The sequence below is a fragment of the Trachemys scripta genome, chromosome 3, assembly GCF_013100865.1.
Source record: "Trachemys scripta elegans isolate TJP31775 chromosome 3, CAS_Tse_1.0, whole genome shotgun sequence".
In the NCBI taxonomy this organism is placed as follows: domain Eukaryota; kingdom Metazoa; phylum Chordata; order Testudines; family Emydidae; genus Trachemys; species Trachemys scripta.
Window position 1 is genome coordinate 188800308 of NC_048300.1, and position 20060 is coordinate 188820367.

At 43.1% G+C, this 20060-nt stretch overlaps 1 protein-coding gene and 1 long non-coding RNA gene across 4 annotated transcripts in view; one reads left to right on the plus strand and one right to left on the minus strand.

Moving 5' to 3' along the window:
* CLIC5 (chloride intracellular channel 5) overlaps positions 1 to 20060 on the plus strand; it is a 113004-nt gene that overhangs the window by 84156 nt on the left and 8788 nt on the right. The gene's annotated exons all lie outside the window — the stretch shown is intronic.
* LOC117875376 overlaps positions 1 to 20060 on the minus strand; it is a 43443-nt gene that overhangs the window by 6590 nt on the left and 16793 nt on the right. Inside the window, exons 3-4 of one of the 2 annotated variants that reach the window (XR_004645258.1) lie at positions 12265 to 12346; positions 5759 to 5946 (exon numbers count right to left, since the gene is read on the minus strand). This is a non-coding gene — a long non-coding RNA (uncharacterized LOC117875376). The remainder of the gene's footprint in view (positions 1 to 5758; positions 5947 to 12264; positions 12347 to 20060) is intronic. The other variant, XR_004645257.1, reaches the window with a different exon arrangement.

Below are 20060 nucleotides of genomic sequence, written 5' to 3' on the forward strand. Positions count from 1 at the left end.
GAGATATTTGAACTTTTTTTTTTTTAGGCTCCAGCCACTATTTTAATCCTTAAACCTAATAACACATTCCTCAGTAACCATTTACTGCTGCACAAATTAATTAGTTGACTTTTGCAAGGTGCTTTCGTAGTGGAAAGTGCTTCATAAGTACTAAGAATTATTATTATAGACAGGAGAATTGTCTCATCTCCTACCTCCACATTAGTGGGTGAAATTGCTAGAGAAACAGTTTGTCTGTGTTATGCATTTATAATGCACCCATGGCCATTGTCTCAAGTTAATCGTGTGTAATTTCCAGGATTGGGTTGATTAGCCAAGATATCAGTATCAGACATTCACAAATTTGGAAAATGTCCAACGCTAGTGAAGGTATAGTCATAACTCTGTCTGTCCCCTATCTTCAATATGGGCCTGATCAATGGCCATTGAGGCTTTCAACTGGCTTCAATATCTTTGGATCAGGCACTTACCTACCCTGATGACTAGGAGATCCAATGCAGATGATCACAATTTGTGAGTAGATGAACACATGGTAAAAATATACCCAAACAACTCCAGGGTATTACATCACACAATAGGACTTGTTTGTTTAGTTTGGCCAACGATAGGTCCAAATCAAATACTAAGAACCCCAACTCACCAAACTTTTTTTGGGGGGAGGGGAGGCGTGATTAATACTTCCCTAACGGAGGTGTGTGAGGATAAATTCACCAATGTATGTGAACTCAGGAACTGAAGTTTTGCAGCATCAGCCTCTCTCTAATTGTGACAAGTGTGGTGTAATTTTAATTATTTATGATCACTCTCCTCAGCAGGCCGGTAAATGTTCTGTAGTATGTTTAGCAAAGGTAACAAGATATTAGTAAAGTGAGCTCACACTACAGCCTGTGACTATTATATCTTTCCTCAGAAGTGGGGTGAAGTGGTTGGGTTTTTCTAATGGAATTTATGGGGTATAAGATTCTTGAAGTGAGGATTAATTAATCCTACTGTGTTCCCAAGATAAATCAAAGCAGAGGGGTCTGCATATTGGGCCTCGCAACAGCTTCAGCAGCACCATTTACAGGGATACTAGCTGCTGGTAATGTGTGATATTTCCAAAAGTAAGATGAGAAGAAGTTGTTGGTGAAAGAGTCTGCTGGCTTGAAGTAGCTGAGGCAGCTGATTTTTTTTCCCCCCTTGAAGCTTAACTGGTACAGAGAAGTTACTATGGAAACCAAGAGATGCAGTTGCTTGCCCTACTGTCTCTGGCAATAAATGAACACAGTCATTGCTTACATTTGTCTGTTTGATTTAAGGTTTATGGTGCACTCTGCTGGCAAATGGGTGAATATATAAAGCAGCAAGCTTTACTATTGGTTAGAGGAGGTGGGCAAACTTTATCTAGAACTGTTTTCAATCAAAAAATCCAATTTTGTCAAAAACTGGAGCATGTTGTAGGGACATGGGAATGGCATTTTCAGTGGAAAAGAGTCAAACCGTTTCATGTTGACAGTGTCAAAAGATTTTGTTTCTATAGTGTCATTTCAGTTTCATTTGGGCTTTTGTATTGCATTAAAATATTAACTTTAATATTATATATTATATGTATTCTGTATGAAATATATACATGTATATAATATTTAATATTTTAATATAATATAAAAGTTAAAATGAAATGTATCAAAATGATACTATTAAAACAAGTGTTGTAGTTGTGTTGATCTCAGGCAAGCCTGGGAACTTAAATTCATAATCCTTCCGGGCACTAAAAACTATGGACTTAACAGGACACTGGTTTGATGGCCCATTACAACAATTTGTAACACTCCCTGCTGCCTACTAAGGGCTTGCCTACACTTAAAACACTACAGCACAGCTGCACCGCTTAGTGCTTCTGTGTAGACACTACCTGCACCAACAGGTGGGGTTCTTCTATCAGCGTAGGTAATCCACTTCCCTGAAAAGTGATAGCTAGGTCTACATCGGGAGTTAGGCTGGCATAGCTATGGCCTGGTACACTACATGGTTAGGTCAATGTAAACTGCTTTGTGTTGACCTAGTTGTGGAAATGTTTTCACTTAAATTTGGCTCCTGCTGTCATAACTGCCTCTCTATGCCATTTTAGTAACACCACCTCCCTGAGCTGCACAGAGTCACAGTCGATGTAATTAGGTCGACACAGTGTAAGTATAGACACTGCTTTGCTTATGTGGACTGTTACTGGATTTCAGGAGACATCCCACAAAGCCCCACACTGACAATACAATCGATACAAGTGCTCCTGGTGAGGACACGCACCACCGACACAAGGAGCCAAATACGCGTGCACACAAGCAATTTTATAACTGCGATGGCTGTATGCTAACGTAAATTAGATCGACGTAATTTTGTAGTGTAGACATGGCCTATACCTCTCAGGGGTATGGAATTTTCACCCTCCCTGAGAGACGAAGCTATACCAGTGTAGGTTCCCAGCGTAGACCATCCCTAACCCTCTATTGTTGTACAACTGCAGAAGTGTTAATTGTTCATTTCACTTTAAGTGGTCTCCTACAACATGTGTGAACCCCTTATACCTCATACCCCTTTGTCCCACCTTGTATTTAGCACTGGTATTGGGCACTGGTTACCTTCTCCAGGCCTGAAGAGCTCTGTGGAGCTCGAAAGCTTGTCCTTTCCAGCAACAGAAGCTTGTCCAATAAAAGATATGGCCTCATCCATCTGGTCTAGCTCACTATTGAAATAAAACATTTCAAAGGTACCAAATTGAAGTTTTTCAAAATTTTCAATTTGTGGGAAATTTTTGCCTTTTCATTCCTATTTGGAACTATTTTTTTTTTTTAAATGTTGGAATTTTCTATGGAGTGGAGGTTTTGGTTCCCAGTCAGCTCTAGTATCAATTCACTTTGAGTCCGAGGATCATTTGAAATAATTATAAACAAAGTGCTTTAATGTTAACAGAGAAAACATAATTTTTACTGGATCCATGCAGTGGTTCATTGGGCACATCCATTGACTTTTGTGCCTGGCATAGAAGCAGGTGATAACCTTCGGGTGTAACTCTGTGTGGCAAGATGTTATAGATCATGATTCATTTGCTTACCAGATGTATTTGGCAGCAAGGCTGCCCTGATTTAATAGTTCTCTGAATTTCCGATCCCTTTTTTTCCCTTCTTTGTTTTGCTAACTTTGCTGTCTTTTAATATAAAAATGTTGAAAGGGTTGGAACAGGCTGGCTAGGGCGGTAAGCCCAGAAGCAAACATACTCATGCCATATCAAAGTTCCACCACTTTTAAGCATCTTGAAAGGAAAGGAATTGATTCCAGATTCTCAGGATGTGGCAAGCTGTGTTTAAAGAAAGTGTGCGTATTTATTATTTCAAGCCCGTTCAGTTACAAGGGACTTGATTCCTTCCACCCCCCACATCACCCAATAATTTCCTAACAGGCTTCCCTAAAGGAGTGGTCCTCACAGCACAGGAATAGTCCAACTTCCTGCTTGGATAGTGTGACTAGATTGTTCTATCCTCTGACCTTTTTCACGAGACGCCACTGCTGTGGTTAAAATCATGAACATTTAATCCTCTGCACAGCTGATGCCAGAGACAGAAATCCTAGGAAGAGTGCAATGAGTGTGATCTTCACATTAGTTTCATAGAGAGACAAGGTGGGTGAGGTAATAGCTTCTTTGGACCAACTTCTGTTGGTGAGAGAGACAAGCTTTCAAACTTACACAGAGCTCTTCTTCTCTTTAGCCGTAGTTACTTGAGTTTTCCTGCCTCCCTTGAGAGCAGATTCTTCTAATTGCCACATATTTACCACAAGGCCTGGTCTGAGCATAGGACTGAAAGCCAGGATCTCATGAGTTCTAACATTGGCTCCTTCTGTGACCTAGAGCAAGTCACTTAAGCTTTATAAAACAAGGATAGCAGTAGCTATTTACCTACTCACTGGAGTATTATGAGGATTAATTATCTGAAACACTGTGCATATGTTCAGTATTATGATTATTATTTTTGCTTGTCTATATTGCTTATGAAAGGGACGATGTGTAATAACCACCCAATTGCAGTTAGTTCTTCCTAAAATTGTGCGCTCTTTGGCTCATAGAATGAGCCCTTTGATTTCATTCATGAGTTTAAAAAGTTGTTCTTGAATTGAGTTCTTTGGGGGCACTAGATCCTGTGTGGGTGGGCGCATTCATTAGCGGAACGAGAGGATGTTTTACTGTACTGCTCTTCACTAGGATCTGAGCTGGGAGACCACCAACGTGATTTAATTCGGTGGAATTTCCAGCCGTCTGACCAGAGGATTCCATTGGTCTGGTTTGGATTTAGATCAAGGGCCCAAAAATAAAAGAGCATTAAATCATTAATTTACATGTGATTAAATGCCATTCACCTCCTTCGGCAGCTACATCACACTTTGCGGTTAAGCATGTGAGGTGAGAAACATCTCTCTCTCTTTATGTGCTATATATATATGTCTATAATATATATGCACACACACGCACAGGGCCTGACTCTCCTCTGACCTACATTGGTTTTATGCTAATTTAATTCCACTGCCTTCTATGGAGTTACTCCAGGTGAGAGCAGTGTCAGCCCCACAGTGAATATACATGCACAGTATGAATACTGTGTCTGTGTGTTCTGATCCTTTCTAGAGGCCATCACGTACCTCCGTAAATAAACAGAAAAACATCAGTTCACTTCAAAAGGAATTTATGCCACACAGAAAGGTTACAGAAGTGATGAGACTGTGAGGCAGATTCTCCCTTGAATCCAAGCGATGCCGGATGCCAGTGAGGATGGGGGTCATTATCGAGATGATTACAGCTCCCTGATTCTGCAGGACAGTCTGCATTAACCCTGGCTCCAGCTCCACCGTGAGTTAGAGCAGCCTATGTCCTGCTCTACCCTCCTGCAGCTGAGGGTCAGCATAGCAAAGTGGAACTCCTCCTCTCCCCTGAAACATCCCCTCCATGTGGGTGAGGGGCAGCTGGTCACAAGTCAGCTCCAATTTAGCAATCTCCCCCCCCCCCAGCCAGTTACTACCAAAATCTGGCTTCTTTGCAGCTTAGGAGCAGCCCAAAGGAGCCGAATCGTCATTGAAAATCTGGCCCTAATGCTGGATGTCTTCATGAAACTTATCATGAAATCATTAGAGTCTATAAAAATGACTTTACCCAGACTAGCTATGTATAAACAGAGGAGAATTCCAGTATGTATCATACATACAGACCATACATAGAAGATGAAGGACTATAGGCCCCGTATATTCTCTTCAGACACCTTGGGTCCCAGTTATTGTTTTATACGCAGACAAACAATACGTAGTGGTGGTAGCAATAGGATAAATCACAGAGCCATGGGATAAATATAATCCGGCAAATAGTTGCACAATTTGTCATGTACCTTTGACCCCTCTCACCTGTGCTCTGCACGCTACGGGCTTGATCCTGCGCTCACTGAAATCAATGACAAAGCTCCTATTGACTTCAATGGTGCAGGACCAGGGCCTAAAGGCCTGGAGGGTGGGACCAGGGGCTGGTCTCCGGCACCCTAGCCCCACGTCCAGGGCAAGTGGAGGGTCCAGGGCTCCCCACAGTGATCCACCCAGGAAACCTGGCTCTGGCTGGTGGGGGGGAAAGCTTTGGGGGAGAAGAGGAGGAGCAGGGGGTGGGGGCGCAGGGGAAAAGGAGGGGCAGGGGCGGGGCCACAGGGGGGCAGGGCTCCTCCATGTGTCTTGTTTTGCCTTTTGAAAAGGTGATCACCTAGCTGGCAGACACTTCTTTTCTTTAACGAAGACTTTATTTCCCCCCGTGAGCTTGAATATTCCTCCAGGTCCTGCTGCTGGCTGAACCGGGATGCTTTATTCTCTTTCCCTGCTGAGCTCCCTTGCTCACACACAGGCGCAGTAGAGCAGCTGGAACTGGATTAGACCAATCTGGTGGCAGCAGTCCTGCGAGAAATTAAGCACCTAGCTGCTGAAAAGGGAGGCCTAAATTGCATTGTTATTTAAAATTCAGTTTTAAGCATCATTACCATAAGTGACCCCTTCCCTTCCCTGCTGGCCCTTGCTATAAGCAGTAAGACACACACGGAGGCCTCCTTTCTGGATTGTGAGATTGTTACCGGCACCATGGGTCAGATTCTGATCTCATTAGCTCTACTTTCACACTGGGGTAACTCCATTGACTTCGATGCAGTCAGAATCAAGTCCTCTATATAGTTGTCATGGACATGGATTTGTGGGAAATTATGGCCCCAATTCAGGAAATTTTGCTTAAGCACATGTCTAAATTTAAGTACATGAGTAGCCCCGTTGACTCCAGGAGGATTACTTACAGCCTTAAATGTAGCCACATACTTTATTACCTTCCTGAATATGTTATTATAGGGCATAATGTCTAATGACATAGAATTCCGTGACCTAATCCTGCTCTCTTCGAAGTCAGTGTGAAAAACTCCTATTGACTTCAATGGGAGCAGGAATGGGCCATAATATTTTTTTTTCCCCAAAAATATTTTTGACTGTTATTCTGATGCAAATTGTCTTTGTAGAAGAACTGGAGGGAAATTAATAAACATAACTGGAAAACGATGTTGCCACTCTCGAGATTTTATCTGGTCTTGCAATATTTGGTATTTTCCTTAAAAATGCACTCCTGGAGGCAAGTGGTTACATGAAATCCCAGATTTGATTTGATTTTTAAACAGTAAATTTTTAGTCCTCCTGGTTGCAGAGAAAAGCTTGGCATGAGAACCGCAAAGTCTCAAAAACAAAGAGGCAAAGGAAAAGAACACAAAGTTTATTATTTTAAGATCTCATCGTTTTTAAGTAAGATTTTGGGGATCTGATGCATGACTTTTGAATGCTAGGGGTTGGCATTACTGAAAATATTAGAAGAAAACCAAATTTAAGGTTGAGATTTTTTAAAGAAATTAGAACACCATAATGAACATAAGAATGGCCATATTGGGTCAGACCAATGGTCCATCTAGCCCTGTATTCTGTCTTCTGACAGTGGCCAATGCCAGGTGCTTCAGAGGGCGTGAACAGAACAGGCAATCATCGAGTGATCCATTCCCTGTCATCCTCTCCCAGCTTTTGGCAATCAGAGGCTAGGGACACCCAAAGCATGGGGTTGCATCCCTGACCATCTTGGCTAACAGTCATTGATGGACCAATCCTCCATGAACTTATCTATTTTGTTTTTGAATCCCATTATAGTTTTGGCCTCACAACAACCCCTGGCAATGAGTTCCACATGATAACTGTGCGTTGTGTGAAGAAGTACTTCCTTTTGTTTGTTTTAAACCTGCTGCCTATTAATTTCATTGGGTGACCCCAGGTTCTGGTGTTATGTGAAGGGACAAATAATACTTCCTTATTCACTTTCTCCACACTAGTCACAATTTTATACAGCTCTATCTTATCCCCTCTTATTCGTCTCTTTTCCAAGCTGAGAAGTCCCAGTCTTTTTAATCTCTCCTCATATGGAAGCTGTTACATACCCTTAATCATTCTGTTGCTCTTCTCTGTACCTTTTCCAATTCTAATATATCTTTTTTTGAGATGGGGTGACGAGAACTGCACACAGTATTCAAGGTGTAGGTGTACGATGGATTTATATAGTGGCATTATGATAGTTTCTGTCTTATTATCTATCCCTTTCGTAATGGTTTCTAACATTCTGTTTGCTTTTTTGACTGCAGCTGCATACTGAGCAGATGGTTTCAGAAAACTATCCATGATGACTCCAAGATCTCTTTCTTGAGTGGAAACAGCTAATTTAGAACCCATCATTATATATGTATAGTTGGGATTATGTATTCCAATGTACATTACTTTGCATTTAGCAACATTCAATTTCATCTGCCATTTTGTTGCCCAGCCACCCAGTTTTTGAGATCTCTTTGTAACTCTTCACAGTCTGCCTTGTACTTAACAATCTTGGGTAATTTTTTATTGTCTGCAAATTTTGCCATCTCACTGTTTACTCCTTTTCCCAGATCATTTATGAATATGTGAACAGCACTGGTCCCAGTACAAACCCCAGAGGGACTCCACTATTTACCTCTCTCCAATCTGAAAACTGATCATTTATTTCTACCCTTTGTTTCCTATCTTTTAACCAGTTACTGATCCATGAGAGGACTTTCCCTTTTATTCCATGATTTTGCTTTATTTTGCTTAAGAGCTTTAGGTGCAGGACCTTGTCAAAGGCTTTCTAAAAGTCCAAGTACACAATATCCACTGGATCACCCTTGTCCACATGTTTATTGACACCCTTAACACGTTCTAGCAGATTGGTGAGGTATGATTTCCCTTTACAAAAGCCATGTGACTCTTCCCCAAAAAATTGTATGCATCTATGTGTCTGACAGTTCTATTCACAGTTTAAACCAATTTGCCTGGTACTGAAGTTAGGCTTACTGGCCTGTAATTGCCAGAATGGCTTCTGGAGCCTTTTTTAAAAATTGGTGTCACATTAGCTATCTTTCAGTCATCTGGCACAGAAGCTGATTTAAATGATAGGTTACATATCACAATTTCAAATTTGCATTCCTTCGGAACTCTTGGGTGAATACCATCTGGTCCTGGTGACTTATTACTGTTTAATTTTTCAATTTGTTTTAAAACTCCTTTATTGACGCCTCAGTCTGGGACAATTGTTCAGATTTATCACCCAAAAAGAATGGCTCAGGTTGGGAATCTCCCTCATATCCTCTGCAGTGAAGACCAACACAAAGAATTAATTTAGTTTCTTCGCAATGGCATTATCTTCTTTGAGTGATTCTTAAGCACCTCAGTCCTCCAGTGGCCCCACTGTTTATTTGGCAGGCTTCCTGCTTCTGATGTACTTAAAAACAGTTGCTGTTACTTTTTGAGTCTTTGGCTAGTTGCTCTTCAAATTCTTTTTTGGCCTGCCTAATTATACTTTTACACTTGACTTGCCAGAGTTTATGCTCCTTACTATTTTCTTCCGTAGGATTTAAGTTCCAATTTTTAAAGGATGCCTTTTTGCCTCTAACCACTTCTTTTACTTTGTTTAGCCATGGTGGCACTTTTTGGTCATCTTACTGTCTTTTAAAATTTGGGGTATTCTTTAATTTCAGCCTCTATTATTGTGTTTTTAAAAGTTTCCATGAAGTTTGCAGGTATTTTATTTTTGTGACTGTACCTTTTAATTTCTGTTTAACTAACTTCCTCATTTTTCTGTAGTTCTCCTTTCTGAAGTTAAATGCTACTGTGGCATTTGACTCTATGCTCCCATATTCCCAATGCCTTAGGCAACTTTGAAATCTCAGTCTAAAGTTCTCCTAGCATAGATAAGGCATCTAGATTGATGTATTTTACTTATATATAGTTACATAGTGCCAGTCACCTTTACAGACAGTGTGAAAAAATGATAATTGCCTTGAAAGCTTGCTGCCTAAATAGCAGTACAATGTCTAGGCCTGATTCTCTTCCTTTTATCTTCTGCTGCCCCCACCCCGCAAGTCAGGAGTAAATTTGAACGCCATAGAGTTACATTAGCATAGCAATTGGTACAAGAGGCGAATCAGGCCCTTCTATGTCTATGTGGACGTAATATTATTCTGAATATAATCATATAATAATCAATTTCTACCTATTGTGCCAATTTCTGCTGGCAGCTACACCACTGTATGGGTGGAGTAACTTGGTTTAAATCAGTGGTGTGCATCTGGATTTAGACTGGCATAAATGAGAGCAGAATTTGCCCATTGTGTGCACAGTAGAAAGAGAAACTTAAACATACAAGGATCAATTTTCTTTGCTTAAATACTAGAACACAAGGGGTCCCCACAGCACTGTGACTGAAAGTTATGCTGTGCACTTACACATTTTCTCTTGTTTTCCCCAGTACATTTCTGTACTTAGTGCTACTTTGTTGGTTCCAGAAGCATCTCTTGTTGTTTGATAAGTAAACAACACAGCATAGTCTGAGTAAACACACAGCAACCTAAATAGGGATGCCGGAGTGAAAATCTTGCATTATGAATAAATTCTGTGGTTTTATTACATTCAGGGCGTCATTCTTCTTTCACTACACTGGGGCAAATCAGGAGTCACTCCACTGAAATAAATGTAGTGACACCAGGATTAAACTAGTGCCAATGAGGTCAGAATCAGGCCCTTTGGGAAGTGGTCTGGGAATGGGATGCATCTGTTTTTCCCTGCAGAGTGTAGATGTTTTGTGAAATACAAGTTAGCAGTTGTTTTACCTGGAGCAGCTACAGAACGGCGGCTTTACCTTTTGCCATCTCCTGGCCTTAAAACAAGTGCCAAACCTTTGGAAGTGAACCCTTTTTAATCCATTCTTCAACTGCTTTCCAAGTCCTGTTTCCTCTGTTCAAAACAACCCTCTCTGTATATATTCCTGATGCTCTCTTCATATAGGTCCTGTAGGACCATTTGATTAAGTGTGTTTTACTCCTCCATTGTAATCCAGAGTAAGGACAAGTGAGCTAGGAATAAACTTGAATCTTCAGCCCAAAACTGGAACTGAATCAAATGTAAAGCTTTATGGAGACTTGAAAAAATTCACCAATCTTTCTTTTAAATGAATTTCAAATGCATCTATGCTACCTGGTTTTATCTAGGAATAAACCCACAATACTGTGATAAAGCCTGTTTTTGTGATATTTTCAGCCTGGCTGAAAGTGGGAAATCTCACAAAAGAGTCTAATATTCCCAGATTTCCAGATTCAGACACATTGAAATAAGTTTCAAGGAAGCAGCCAAACTTTTTGATCCTTCTCTGACCCAAGCCTTTTATGGCTGGCTCCTCACTGCTCCTGACAACACAGACCCCAGTAGTAGAGACCCCGAGGTGAAAGTCCAGGGAGAGGAGATTGCAAAGTCATCTATGGGGGTTCAGCACAGCTGAAAAAGGGGGCAGCCGTCTATCTTAGATATGATATGGCCCCCATTATCAGAGCATCTCACAGTCCATATTTAGTCTCACAACACACCTGGGAGGCAGAGCAGTGCTATTATCCTCACTTTACAGATGGGCAACAGAGGCACAGAAAAACTATGTGACTTGCCCAAGGTCACGCAGAAAAGCTTGTAGAAGAGCTGGGAATTGAACATTGGTCTCTCAAGACTCAGATGAGCTCCTCACCCCTGGACCAGCCCTCTTCTGACTAAGGGCATTATGGACAACCAGGGGAGGTGAAGTTTCTGCCCTGTCCTTCCACCAGCAGGGCTGCTATGCAGTGCGTGGAAACTGACAGTTTTGCCAAAGTGGCCCCAAGCCTTTGGAGAGTATGTCTGGCCATATCATCCTCATTGGCCTGTGACTGTGGAGTGAGCGGCAACATAAGGATGTAGGGTAACATTTTCAAAAGTGCCAAAGTGACTTAGACCCATTGACTTCTAATGAAATGCAGCCTTGTAAGTGCCTAAATCACTTGAAAATGGGACATAGGCTCCTAAATCACGTCGGTGCTTTTAAAAAATTATACCTTACATATAATTAATGGCTTCATTAGGCACTGAAGATAGGTGGTGGGGACCGGTACTAAGGCACTTGTAGGAGAGAGAAAGAGAATGCCTAGAAGAGAGAGCTCAGGAAAAGGGGATAGCATAGAAGAGAAAAAGAGACTTTAAACTAAGGGTGTGCCTGTACTGTGATTGCAGCTCATGTAGGCATATCTGAGCCAGCTTTATTCTTGCTGACTTGGGTACCTGAGCAATGAAGCCACGGCAGTCTGAGGTCTAGCGCCCACTAGCCACCCAAGTAATTACCTAGCGTTCTGAGTGGGCTGGTGCAGCACATACTGAAGCCCATGCTGTCATGGTTTCACTGCTCCAGTACCCACGCTAGCTAGATTAAAGCTAGCTCAGGTATGTCTACACAAGTTGTAATCACATCCTGTGATTGCAGTGTAGACATATCCTAAGAAGCAAAGCAAATCAGGGCAAGATGCCTACCCCAGAATCAGCACAGTTGGCATAAATCACATGCATTGTAATTAAAGATATATAGAAACAATAGGAAGAAAGAAAAGGAACTCTTTTTTTTTTTTTTAAGTGGAAGGCAAAAATATCCTCTGCGTACTACAGCAAAGGGCACATTGCAGTCTTAGTGCATCCATTTGTTAAAGGGTTAATCTAGCCAGTTAAAGGTTATAATACAGAGCTTAAGCCTGTTTGGAAGAGTGGGTGGGAGAGAGGGAGTTGACAATACGGATCCCTGGTCTTTAATCAGGCTGTTTGATTAGTAGAATTATATTATTTTCTTACCTTAAATTGCTGGTTCTAAGTTGTTTTTCCTCTCCTGCCAGAAAACAGTATTGGATCTCTTCTAATATCAAACACCATGAATCTGGAAGTGATCAAGGAAGGTGGTTTATTTTCTTAAAGGAAAAATAAATCTCAGGTTGTTTGTGTGAGACTGCGAATATTTATGTGCTGTTCCCCCTTTTCCCTCATTGCATATTTCATCAAGTTCATTTGCGTGTGTTGTGGGATAAATCTTAATGGGAAGGGGGGTGGGTCGAAAAGAGCAATAAAAAGAAAAAGCATCAATCAGTTACCCAGGGTAGCTGCGGCAAGCACAACTCATTTTGTACACAGATCATAGTTTGTTAAACTCGCTTGGGCTTGACAATTAAGGAACGTGCAGTTCTGCCAGGGTCATTCTGGGGTAGTTTCACGTGACAAATACAAAGGAATTCACATTGTTTTGTTCTGACAACTTAGAAGTTTTGTTGTCTCTGTGGTTTCAGTGGTATTCTCTCACAGAAAGAGCCACATATATTGTACTCCTTAGGCCTTGATACCTCACGTTGTAATAAATACTAATTAAAGTCCAGATCCTGCAGTCAGATCCACAAAGGCTTAAGAACATGAGAACGGCTATACTGGGTCAGACCAAAGGTCCATCTAGCCCAGTATCCTGTCTTCTGACAGTGGCCAGTGCCAGGTGCCCCAGAGGGAATGAACAGAACAGGTAATCATCAAGTGATCCATCCCCTGTCGCTCATTCCCAGCTTCTGGCAAACAGAAGCTAGGAACAGCACCCCTGCCCGTCCTGGCTAATAGCCATTGATGGACCTATCCTCCATGAAATTATCTAGTTCTTTTTTAAACTCTGTTATAGTCTTGGCCTTCAACATCCTCTGGCAAGTAGTTCCACAGGTTGACTGTATGTTATGTGAAAAAATACTTCCTTTTGTTTGTTTTAAACCTGCTACCTACTAATTTCATTTGGTGACTCCTAGTTCGCGTGTTGTGAGAAGGAGTAAATAACACTTCTTTATATACTTTCTCCACACCAGCCATGATTTCATAGACCTCTATCATATTCCCCCCTTAGTTGTCTCTTTTCCAAGCTGAAAAGTCCCAGTCCTATTAATCTCTCCTCATATGGAAGCTATTCCATACCCCTAATAATTTTTGTTGCCCTTTTCTGAACCTTTTCCAATTCCAATATATCTTTTTTAAGATGGGGCGACCTCATCTGTATGCAGTATTCAAGATGTGGGCCTACCATGGATTTATATAGAGGCAATATGATACTTTCCGTCTTATTATCTGTCCTTTCTTAATGATTCCCAACATTCTGATCGCTTTTTTGACTGCCACTGTACATTGAGTGGATGTTTTCAGAGAACTATCCACAATGATTCTAAGATCTCTTTCTTAAGTGGTAACAGCTAATTTAGACTCCATTATTTTATATGTATAGTTGGGTTTATGTTTTCCAATGTGCATTACTTTGCATTTATCAACGCTGAATTTCATCTGCCATTTTGTTGCCCAGTCACCCAGTTTTGAGGGATCCTTTTGGAGCTCTTCGCAGTCTTCCTGGGACTTAACTATCTTGAGTAGTTTTGTATCATCTGCAAATTTTGCCATCTCACTGTTTACCCCTTTTCCCAGATCATTTATGAATATATTGAATAGGACTGGTTCCAGTGCAGACTCCTGGGGGACACCACTATTTACCTCTCTCCATTCTAAAAATTGACCATTTATTCCTACCCTTTGTTTCCTATCTTCTTACCAGTTACCAATCCATGAGAGGACCTTCCCTCTAATTCCATGACAGCTTACTTTGCATAAGAGCCCTAGGTGCAGGACCTTGTCAAAGGCTTTCTGAAAATCTAAGTACACTATATCCACTGGATCCCCCTTGTCCACATGCCTGTTGACCCCCTCAAAGAATTCTAGTAGATTTTTGAGGCATGATTTCCTTTTACAAAAACCATGTTGACTTTTCCCCAACAAATTAAGTTCATCTATGTGTCTGACAATTTTGTTATTTACTACAGTTTCAACCAGTTTGCCCGGTACTGAAGTCAGGCTTACTGGTCTGTAATTGTAGATTGGCGCTTAAATTCTTTGTCTGCCTGATTGTTTCTCTCAGGTCCAGCCTCGAGAGCTCCCTTATCAATGTTATAAAACTTCCTATCAATAATGCGGAACCATCATCATTATTTCTTCATTTCTGAAGTCCCTGTTACCAAATATAAAAAAGAGCCAGATTTTCCTCTTCCTGTTTCTGGTGCAAAGCTGAAGTAAATCAATGGAGCTGCTACGGGTTTATATTGGTGTAACTGAGACTAGAGAAGGTGACAACAAAATAGCATGAAAACTGAATTTCAGCAGTTCATTAAGGAAAAAAAGGGAGTCTTGAATTTAGATCGAAAAAATAGCAGCTGAAGTTCACCAGAGCCTCCCATAGGAAGGGCTCTATGAGACAGAGGTGCAAAGTGTGCAAAAATCACTATTTTCTATCAATCTTTTCTCTTCTCAGTTAAACTGGTGTAAATATGGAGTAAATTTGTTGGTATTGTGGAGTTACTCCAGTTTTATGCCTGTGTATCTGACAGCAGAATTTTGCCAATTACTGTTAACTTTTGTTACAATCTTTATAATTCTGTGCATGTCAGGATTTGTTAATCTCATTGTTCAACACCGAGTAACCTTATCCTGCAAACAGGATATCATTGTAAATTTGGTATCATCAGCTAAACTGAACCTCGCCCTGTGTATTTGGCAGATGGTAATAAATGCATTAAATATTCTGTGGTTTCTCTGAGGTCGTAAAGTGTTATTTCTCTGGCTTCTAAGCGCTGTTAGACAAAGTTGTGAAAAACTGTAAGGGGGTGGGACAGGAAAACTGCAAAGAATGGTGTGAAATTTTTTGCTGATCTCTTTTTGTATGATTGGCTGGATGAGGTGGCGTTCAGCGATCAATCAACGCTTAACACACTAGCAAACGCTTGGCTTTCTTCTGTGTCTGGTACTCTGGTTCCAACTGGCTGTGCCTAACAACAAGAGCTTCACAGCACCCCACCCAGACTCTCCGTCTGGGAAGCTTAGATTTTAAAAGTATAGTCCCTAATGCCATAGATGACATGGCAGGACCATAAGTGGAGTAAAATGTTCCTAGCTGGGTATGTTGTCCAGCATGAGGCACTGGTAAATAAAGGAGGTGGTGTCACCCTGTATTTTATATCTGATTTCTGATGCAAGTGAACTTGGAACCTGTAGTTAGCTTGAATAGGTCACTCAGTGTGTAGGCACTGTGATCCCCAATGCTGGTTGTGCTTAGTGTTTTCATTGTCCATGCAGATGATATATCTCAGTTGACCCAGGTTTCCGTACTTGCCACGATAACAATGGGAATGGCTTCCATTCACAGAGCTGTCCACACTCTGGATCTGGAGGTCTGGGAGGTGGTGATCGGGAGTAACATTTTCAAAAGCAATTAAGTGACGTTGGAGCCTAAGTCCCATTTTCAAAAGGGACTTAGGCACTTAAAACCCTAAATCGCATTGACTTTCAATGAGACAGGCTTCTAAGGGACAGATTTTCAAAGGTATTTAGATACTTCATGATACAGATATGCACCAAGAGAATTAGGTGCATAGGCACTTTTGAAAATCTCACCAGGTACCATTTGCATCTTTAGGCACCTAAATCCTTTAAAATCTGGTCCTAAGTGTCTACATTACTTCTGAAAATAAAACTTTGGCTCCTAATTCCCTTAGGAGCATTTTGAAAATTTTAACCCCGGTCTTTATCATGGACTGACCATTATCTCAGTCAGTTTGGGGTTGGGGCAGTTCTCTCCTGGTGGAATAACAGATCTGGCTTGATGGTCCACAATTGAATTATAATGAAACTAAGGCTTAGAGAGGCTAATTCACTTGCCCAAGGTCACACAACAAGTTATGGTCACAATTCTCACACCAGGATATGTATTGCTCCCCCATTGATTTTAGTGAGAAATACTGGGATCCTGCAAGGACCAAATAGAGCCCCTGAATTAGAACAGAGATCTACTGATGCCCACTACTGTGGTTATTCTACTAGGCAAATGGCTTCTAAGGGCTGGTCTACACTTGGGGGGGGAATCGATCTAAGATACGCAACTTCAGCTACGTGAATAGCGTAGCTGAAGTCGAAGTATCTTAGATCGATTTACCTTGGGTCCTCATGGTGCGGGATCGACGGCCGCGGCTCCCCTGTTGACTCCGCTCACTCCGGTGGAGTTCCGGAGTCGACGGGGAGCGCGTTCGGGAATCGATATATCGCGTCTTAACGAGACGCGATAATCGATCCCCGATAAATCGATCACTACTCGCCAATACGGCGGGTAGTCTGGACGTACCCAAAGTATGATGAGGTTAAAGTGCCCTGGAGAATTCACAAACATGTTATTTTCTACTCTCACCAACAGGCATCACTCCAGCCATTGCTTCTGAGAGAGCCTTAAGACATATTGATACAGTGATAGCAGCAAGAGAAATGAATGCGTTCCAGAAAAGAGCCACATTAAAAACACCTTACCCCTGCCCTGTCTTTATAAACACACCTATCTGACTCTATAGTCTAGCATACAACGCACTTAATGCATTTTCCCAGAGTTGTGCAATACCTTCTTCTCATATTGGAAATATAAAACAGATGATCTAGCAAAACCAAAGATTTTATTGGGTTGTCAGGGGATACGGGAGAAAGCTCAGTGTTAAGCCAGTTTTCAAAAATCCAAGTGAGCTAAATTGAGTTAAATCGGAATAATTCAATTCCATTGTCTCCAAATGAGTTCACTATAAGAGAATATTATCTGGTGCTGACCGGGAGAAAGAAAACTTTCTGTTCAACAGGTGTTATGGGTCAAAACAAAAAGAGATTGCAAAATATTTCCATTGTTGCCACATGAGGGTATATTAAACGGCATGTCCTTATTACCTTTCAATATGAGCAGTGTAGCAGAACACAGCTGCAGGCGATTACAGACAATAATGCCAGAATCTGACAGTAGAATGTCAGTGTCAAAATTAAATTTGGGAGATTAAATAAGGGATGGCAACACTTTTGTTTTATAGATGGCAACACTTCAGTCATTTTAGAGTCTTTGCTTTCAGACATGAAATTCTAACCGTCCCTAACATGTTTGCTGGGGCCAGGAGGGTTCGGTTGGGATTGTAGTTTCTCAGTCCTAACAATAAAGCCATGATGATTCTCCACTATGTCCGAGCGTGGCAGCAACAGAGCGCTGGTGTGGTTCCTTGATCCATGGCCAGCAGACCCTGGTGGAAGTGAGAGCAACAGGCAGCCTACTTTAACTTCCACCACTGGCATAAGGTCCGTAATGGATATTATGCCGGTGGAAGATCGGGCATAGTGATGCTCTCCTCCATCCTGAATGCCCTTGAAACACATCATCTCTGCCCTCATGCCAGGGATGGAGGTGTGGCTGATGCCAGAGGTGATAGAGTCACTTGTGTCAGCTTTCTGCTCGTGGAGTTCCCCATGTCAAGGTGAATTCTTCAGCTGTTTTAAGGCCAATTTTACTTCTGGGGGAATTCTGCGCCATTGCACATGTGCAGAATTTATATCCCTTGCAGATTTCTTCATTTCACCACAGAAAAATGACTTTCTGATGGGGAAGCAAATGGAAGCCACAAGAGTGGTCATTCGACCCTCCCCAGCAGTATGTTTCTGGTGCCCAGGGCAGCAAGCAGAGAGGTAAATCTCTGTGGAGGAGGGGGTGGGACTGGGGAAGACCCGGCTGGTGGGTCCTACCCTGTGCCAGACTCAGCTGCTAGTCCCGGCTGGGATGAGGAGTACAGGACTTCCTCTACCCCTACATGGGAGCCAAGACTGTGTCAGACCCACCCTCAGATTTTCCCCCCGGCTAGGAGGAAGTGCTGCAAACGCCCTCACTGCCCACCCTCCTCCACGCGCTTCCTGCACTCATCGCTTAGCTGCAGGGGGAGGGATCACTGTACAGGGAGCTGCTCACTCATCCACTAACCCCTTTGCATTCAGACCCCCTCATACCCAGACCCTCCTGCCGAGCCTCACCCCCCGCACCCAGAACCCCCCTGCACCTGGATCACCCCAATAAGCCACCCGCATCCCCACCCTACCAAGCCTCAACCAGCTGCACCTGGATCCCCACCCCACTGATCCCCTCCACACGCAGATCCCCCTGCTCAGTTCTATCCCCCCACACCCAGAGCTACCCTCACTGAGCCCCAACCACCTTCACCTGGACCCCCCTGCAGAGTCCCATTACCTTTGCACCCAGAACCCTCCAAAAGGCCCCTGTGCATCCAGATCCCCCCCACACTGGATTCCCCAGTGAGCCGCCTGCACCCAGATTGCCCCACAGAACCCTCTCAACCCACACCTGGATCCCCCTACACTAAGCCCCTCCACACTTGAATCATGCCTTGCTGAGGCTGCCAGCCTACACCTGATGCACCTGGCACAGAGGGGCAGGGCCCTGGGGTGTTTCTGGGGCAGGCCCAGTCCTTGCACTGTGTCAGGGTTGGGTACAGCCTCACTTCTGAGTGTGTGTCCCGGGGGGGAGTTGTATAGTGATCTCCAACCTCTGTGCAGCCAGTGGCCTGTGGTCCCCAATGCCATACTGGAGCCTCCACATTTATTTGAGAAATAAAATTTGCAGAATTTTAAAATATTGTGTGCAGAATTTTTAATTTTCTGGCATAACATTTTTTATTTTTTGGTGCAGAATGCTCTCAGGAGTACCCTTTGCACCACATAAGATGGGTTTAAAGACCTAGTTCTGAAAATACTTCTGCACATACTCATGGGGGAATTCTTCATTCATTGTCTACATCTACATTTGAGTTGGCAGGTGTGATTCCCGGTTTGCATAGACATACCCACTAGCTAATACTAGCAGTATAGCCAGGGTAGCCTGGGAGGTAGTTCAGGCTAGCTGCCTGCATACGTACCCATCCAGACACCCTGGGTACATACTTGGGTGGGTTACCCGAAGCTGCTCCGTGTGCAACCTAGGCTACATTGCTATTTTTAGTGTTTTTATTTTTAGCTTGAGCAGCGCTAGTGCTGGTATGTCTCCACCAGCTGGGAATCACACCTCCCAGCACAAATGTAGACGTAAGCATTAAGTAAAGTAGCTCACAGGTGTAAAATGGTGCCTAAAAGTGTAATGTTTCAGAGCCACAGCTGGTGTAAATCAGCTGAGGTTCTGGCCCTTATCCTCATTGGGGCCATATTGTTATTTTGCACATTATACGTTATCAATTATTTGTATTACCAAAGTGCCTAGTGGTGGACCAGGACCCGCATTGTGCTAGGTGCCAGGGCCGGCTCTAGGCACCAGCCGACCAAGCACGTGCTTGGGGTGGCACCTGGTAAGGGGCGGCCAATCTTGGGGTGGCGGGGGGTGCTCAGGGTTTTTTGTGTTTTTTGGGGGGGGGTTCGGTCAGGCGGCGCTGGGGGTGGGGTGGGTTGTTTTTGTTTTGGCAGCTGGGGGCGGATTCGGCTGCGGCGCTCCGGGGGTGTGGTGTGGCAGTGCGGTGGGGCGCTCCGCGGGAGGTGGAGAGGTGTTCGGCAGCACGGCTCGGCGGTGGGGGTGTTTAGCGGCGCTCAGCGGGAGGTGTGTGTGGCGGTGGGAGGGTTCGGCGGTGCGGCGCTCCGTGGTGGAGGGGGGTGTTCAGCGGCGCTCCGCGGGGAGCTGGGGGGTTCGGCGGCACTCTATGGGGGGCTGGGGGGTTCGGTGGGGAGGTTCGGCGGCGCTCCGCAGG